General features: G+C 47.6%; 1 protein-coding gene across 5 annotated transcripts in view; it reads left to right on the top strand.

Annotated features, from left to right (window-relative positions):
• Positions 1 to 6,000, top strand: part of PPM1B (protein phosphatase, Mg2+/Mn2+ dependent 1B) — a 59,004-nt gene continuing 53,004 nt past the window's right edge. For 2 of the 5 annotated variants that reach the window (XM_079298840.1, XM_079298841.1), the window contains exon 1: positions 555 to 759. The gene's annotated coding sequence lies outside the window, so the exon portion shown is untranslated. Of the gene's footprint in view, positions 198 to 554; positions 760 to 6,000 lie in introns of those variants that run through there. The other 3 variants (XM_079298838.1, XM_079298839.1, XM_079298837.1) reach the window with 3 other exon arrangements.

The following is a 6,000-nucleotide window of genomic DNA, read 5'->3' as shown; positions in this document are numbered from 1 at the left end:
CGACCAATCGCCGTGCGGAGCGGCTCGGCGCGCGGGCAGGGCCGCTCTCCGCTGCCCCGCCGGCCGCCCTTGATTGGCGGGGGAGGCGGCCAATCAGAAGAAGGCACCCGCGGGTCGGTTCACGCCCCCTTGGCGAAGCGGCGGCCAGGGCGAAAGAGGCTGCGTGAGTGGCGGTGCTGGGAGCCAATGGCCTGCAGGCAAATCGCGCCGCCGGGAGGGAGGGGGTGTTGCGGCGGGAGGGAGGCTGGGAGGGGCGAGGGCGCTCGCTGACAGCCGCTTCCGTCAGACCTGCCCGGGGCTGCGAGGCCGGGGGAAAAAAATAAGTGCGGAGAACGACGGAGTCCGTGCGCTGTCGTCTTGATTGACGAGAGCCGCAACCAATAGTTACCAAAAGAGACGACAGAGACCCAATCAGAGAACAGCTTTTGGGCGGGGCCTACGTGTGAGCGGCGAACGCATCTACCAATGACAGCGAGGAAGGGCTGTGCCGACGGGTCTGGCGGCCAATGGGCGGCGGGACGGGGCGGGCGGGGTGAGCCTGGCCCCGCCCGGCTCTCCCGAGCGCGGTGACGCGGGCGGGGGGACGGCGGCTCCAACATGTCCGCGCTGCTGGCGGCGCTCCGAGTGCGCGACCGGGCGGCGGCGGCGGCCGGCGGCGGCCAGCGCGGGGCGGCGCGTGCCTGAGCCCGAGCCAGCACCGCCCGCACCGGCGCCGGGCCCCGCAGCGCCGCCGGGCGCCGGAGGACGCGGGGCACGCAGGTAGAGAGAGCGGCCGGGGCAGAGCGGGGGAAGGGGCTGAGCGGGCGGGCCGCGGCTCCGGTGGGGGCAGCGAACGCGGCGTGCGGCGGGTGCGCCCCCGGGGAGCGAGCGGGCTGCGAGGCCCGGCCGCCGCCTTCCTCCCGCCGGCGAAAAGAGAGGGCCGGGGCCGCGCTGCTACGGCCCAGGCCCCGCACGGCCCTGGGGCCGGGGAGCCGGCGGGCCCGGCCGCCCCGGGTGGCACCGGGGAAGGCGCCGGGGGAGTCCGGCGTGGGGCGGCGGCAGCGGCCGGAGCCGGGCCGGGGGGCCGGGCCGCGCACGTGCGCCGGCCGGGCCCGTGGCACCGACGGGCTGTGCCGGTGGGGGAAGGTGCGAGCGGCGCGCACGGCCCCGGTGACGGGGGCAGAAGCTGCCCTGAGGCCTGGGTGCTTGTGACGAGCCGGGGGTGAGATCCCCGGCAGTGTTTAGGAGAAAGCAGTTGAAGGCAGTTTTTGCTCGTAGTTTGGAGCTTGCTGGTTGTGCGAACCCAATTGGTATGCTTTTACTATAATTTACAATAATACCTCTCTCGGAAGGAGGGAGTCATTTTGATTAGTTGAGTTGGAGACAGCTAGAAAAATCTGTACCTGTCTTGTTTTGTGTGCTGCGGTAGGTTGAGGGCTGTGTTTATACCGTGGGGATGCAGATGGTGAGTGAAACCGCATGTGTTTGGGAGTAGTGGCACAGGAAGACCTGTGGATTTAGGAGTAATAGGTAAACAGCCTTCTGTGTGTTGTGAGAAGTAAGGTGGTAAGTTGGCAGGCATCTAAAGGCTGTGGAGGAGGGAGGCTTTGGGTGGTAGGGGAGCCTGTGTACGAGTTACAGGCACAGTGGTAACAGGTTGCTGCAGGGTTCTGAACTTGTTTTGTTCCGTGGCCAGTGTGGTTAGGTTAATGTGCAAGACCTTCGTGTGTAATATGAGCTGGTATGTGGACAGCAAGTCATGCGTGTTCCTACTGCTGTGCTTTGGTTTGTCTGCTGCTCACACTGGGAGCTGAAAAAGATGCCCAGCTGTCACCAGCTCGGTGAGCTCTGTCTGGTGTGTGGAGATGGGCTAGAGCATCAAGCAGCGTGGTCTGTGTCCTAGGGTCTTGAGGGGAACTGTGAGTTGATGTTTCACCTGTAGTGAAATGGAAATTTGTTGTTTGGCCCATGGAATACAAATGGGAAAACATATAGCAGATGCCACGTGTTGGAATCATGATAGCACTTTTTGGTGAAAAGTCTGTGTGTATGCTGGGGAGCTATAGAACTGTAGTTATATATGTTTTTGACAAGTATCAGACACTCTTAATTTCTAGCTATTAGGTCATCAACACTGTCTTCTTGTAGGTAGTTTCAAGGATGACTGTGGACTATAGGAAAGTGAGGGGGCTTAGGTGGATATTTGGAAACGGTTGAAAACGGGGAGAGGGGTGAATTTGTATACAGGGTGAAGATTATGTTAGGCTATGTATACACGTGTGTATCAGGGGAATGGTATTTGTGCAAAAGGGAAACTGGAGTTTTCCTATTGCTGAGTTAGTTAGTCTGTGTATAGAGAGAGGAGGCAGGCGTTTTTGGCTGAGGCTACGAAAAGTTGAAATGGTGTGGGGGAGGGATGATGAACTGGCTCCAGAGTCCTGTACAGGTTGGAGTATTTCATAGTTATGACACCTGGTGAAAATGAAAAAAGTGAATAACAATGATGAGGTAGTTTAGTAGTGTTATGAATATTACTGGATTACTGGATTACAGGACAGTCAAGGGGTTTCTGGTAAAGTGCTTTTTCGTTTGTTTATTTTGTTCTGTTTGTTTCACTGGATAAATTGACCATTAGCTTTAAGGGTAAACTTTTTCTGAAACTAGCTCTCATAATGGTGTTGACAGGTCAGCAGCTAACTAAAAGCACTTAATATAGTATAGGTAGACAAGTGTGTGTGTCCTCTGTGTGTGTGAGCTCAGGGGCTCTCGTACATCCATTATAGGTATTTATTACATGCATTTTCTATACCTTAACTGAGTTTGCATATTCAGAATATATGAAGTCTTCTGCACTGCATGTATACTTGTGTTTAAGAGGGGGTTAGTGCATCAACACTTGAGGGTCAGAGATTTGTGAAGAGATGATCCGTTTAGAATGAAAAGCTGCTTGAAACAGTTGGAAATGAGGAGTAATTACATGTGTGTATCCCATGTTCTGCAAGTTTGGATAGAATGTTCTATTTGTCTGTGTAGCCCCTCATCTGTTGTTCTGCTGATATTTAGAGGAGGCTGTTACATAGGGCAGTAATTTAATTAAGGCACACCATGTCAGGCTGAGGGAAATGTAATTAACGTAGTATGGGGAGGGCTGCACAGAGGGTGCTGAGAACCCATTTTTCATTTTTAGTGGTAGCCATGAGGTGATCAGTTAGTGACGTAAGGAACGAGAGATAGAAATGAGTTGTCTTGTAGTTATCCTGGACAATCCAGTTCTCTTCTTGTCCCTGGTGTGCACTGCTCTTTTAAACTTTTCCAGTGATAATCACCAATGTGTGCTTCTGACTTAGTAAACTTATCTCAAGAAATAAAAACCTATTGCAATTTAAATTCAAGCCTGTGAAGTCTATGTGTTGAACAGTCGTTTCACGTGCTCGCTGTCAAAAACTACTGCTCTCAGGGGTCCAATGGAGAGTAGGGAGGATTTCTTACTTCAGTGTGTTACTTCTAGATTACAGAAGGGAAAGGCACTAAAATCTGCTCTTGTGGATGTAAAAACCTGTATTTATGAAGTATTTGCTCCCCTTTGGAGCAGGTCTTATTTAGACTGCAGCAGGAGATGGGGATGTGCATTGAGCAGTGTGTGGTGAGTACTGAATGTCCTCCTTAAATGGAGCAAACTGCAGCACACCTGGCTGTGTGCTGCCATAGTGTTCCCTGGGGTGGGGTGGGCTTGGCTTGTCGGTGTGGTTTCTGTTCCTTGGTTTGGTCTTGTTTGTTGTTGGCTTTTTGTTGGTTTTTTTTTTAATTTCTTTAAAAAAAAAACAAACAAACTAAAAATGGAAATTGGTTATTTGGTAGTGCATTGTATCATCAGTCCAGTAGGAATGCTTGAAGCTGCCATATAGGTCTACTGCTGTAGCTTAGGAAGTGGGAAATGGCTGTTCTTTTCCAGTCAGCACTGGAAGATAATTAACTATTCACTGGTTTTTACAAGCACCTTCTCTTCCAAATGAATGGGAAAGCCTTGGTGAAAGAATGAGCTTGAGACACCATGTTTGGACTGTGAAGAGTGATTACTGTAACAGGCCATGCATATCTTTGTGTCCATAGTTATTGGGTTTCCCCCCCCCCCCAGTATTGATTCTTTCTGTCCACTACCTTGATCAAATATGCTGCCTTTTTGGGGGGGGTTGTTTTTTTAGTTCTTGTCACTTGTCTCCTGATTTCTGAATTCAGTGCTGCACTTCCCTGTGAAAAAGAAGCATTCTTCAGATCTTGGGCCTTTTAGCAACTGAAGTGATTCAATCTGAATATTGTTCTTTTCAGTAAATTGGAGGAGAGCAGTGGTGATTTCTTTGGAAAACTGTTGAAATCAAAACTTTTGCTGGCTTACAGTTGCACAGGGTGGGAATTGTGACTTCTTTTTCACTGTCTGTTAGCAGTGTGAATGCAGCATAAATGCTTTATGCATCTTAGAGGAGCCAGGTTTAGCCCCAACCTTCAGTGTATCTGCTGTAGATAAAATGTTCCAGGAATTTAATGTCAAAATCTGGACCAGTAATTGCAACTTCTTAATTAAAGAAAAAAAAAAAAGAAAAGCCACCCAAATAGAATGACCTCTGAGTAGAGAAGCTCAGAAAAGAGAAACTGAAAGATGATCCCTGATGTAAGAACAAGGATGCAGAGTTTCCAGAAAGATTATCAGTACTGCTTTTACTTAACAAACAACTTTGAAAACTCCTTGGCTGTTTGGATGATGCCTTTGAGCCTTAGACAGATGTCTAGTATGGGAAACTTTGTTTTCAAACTGCTTATAATTTACTTAAGCCTTGTACAAATTTATATTTGTATGATATGATAAAGTCAGATAAATATTTGGAAGAATTTGAGTGTCACTCCAGAAGAAAATGGGTCTGAAAATCTTCATGAAATGGTAAGAAATTACTGAGCTGGAGCAACTCATCTCTAGCTTCTCAGCTCATCTCAGTTTCTTGAGACATTAGTGGCATGTTGAAATATAAGGGTTGTTAGTGAGTGGTTAAATTAGTCTTTTGGCTCCTGGAAAACCCTGTGTTGGGACGGAAAGCACAAAGATGTTTTAATGTAGAGAATGATGACAGAAAGGAAGACTCATTGTCTTAGCACACAGCAGCCTTACTTGTAATTTTGAAGGAAATTACTCAGGCCCAGGTATTTTTGTTCTGCTGTGAAAAGTGTTATCCATCACTCTTTTTTTCCCTGTGCACCATTAGTTTCTCATTAACATTACTTCAGTGTGTCATTTTATGATGTCACTACATTACTATCTCCTGACATGGATTCCCTTCAGCTTTGATAGGAAATAACTTTATTCATTGAGTTTTCTTTTAAATAAATAGTACAACTAGGTGCTTTATTCTGTTTTCACAAGAGTTAACATGAAACAGATAAGAAGAACATTGCTTAAGGATGTTTCAGACTGGCCTGCTAGGGAATTTAAGATGGCTCTTTAGTGAGTATGGTAATGACATGTCAATAACCACAAACTTCTAGTTAAATCACAAAGGAAAGTGTCATTTGTTCTTTGCTGTTTTCATGGGATTAGTGTGTTAACAGAAAATGTCATCTTCAATAATCCTACTTTTGTGTCTGCACCCCAGTATAGGAACTTGACCTTTACTGCATGTAGAGCAAATGTGGCCCTGCATGGTTAGCATATGAATAAATTGTTATCAAGGAGGTAATGAAGTAAAAAGACAAGGATTTGTTGAGCAGAGGAGGTAGCACATTATTGTAAGTTTTTCATGCAGTACTGCTTTGGCCTGTTCTTACCAGCTTGTTGATCCTGCTAAAGGCAGGTATATGTTTGAAACTCATTATCTTCTGTTTAAAATTTTATAGAAAAAGAAAAATTGGTAACCAGAGAGAACATCACAGTGATGGAACTATTTGTAAAGAACTGATGTTTTGATTATTCAAGTGAAACAATGAATATGTTGGTCAGCTTATTCAAAAAGAAAAAAACCCTCTGTTCTGAGTGGC

The sequence above is a fragment of the Erithacus rubecula genome, assembly GCF_903797595.1.
Source record: "Erithacus rubecula genome assembly, chromosome: 2".
In the NCBI taxonomy this organism is placed as follows: Eukaryota; Metazoa; Chordata; class Aves; order Passeriformes; family Muscicapidae; genus Erithacus; species Erithacus rubecula.
The sequence above is the reverse complement of the archived record's forward strand: the minus strand, read 5'-3'. Positions and strand labels throughout refer to the sequence as shown.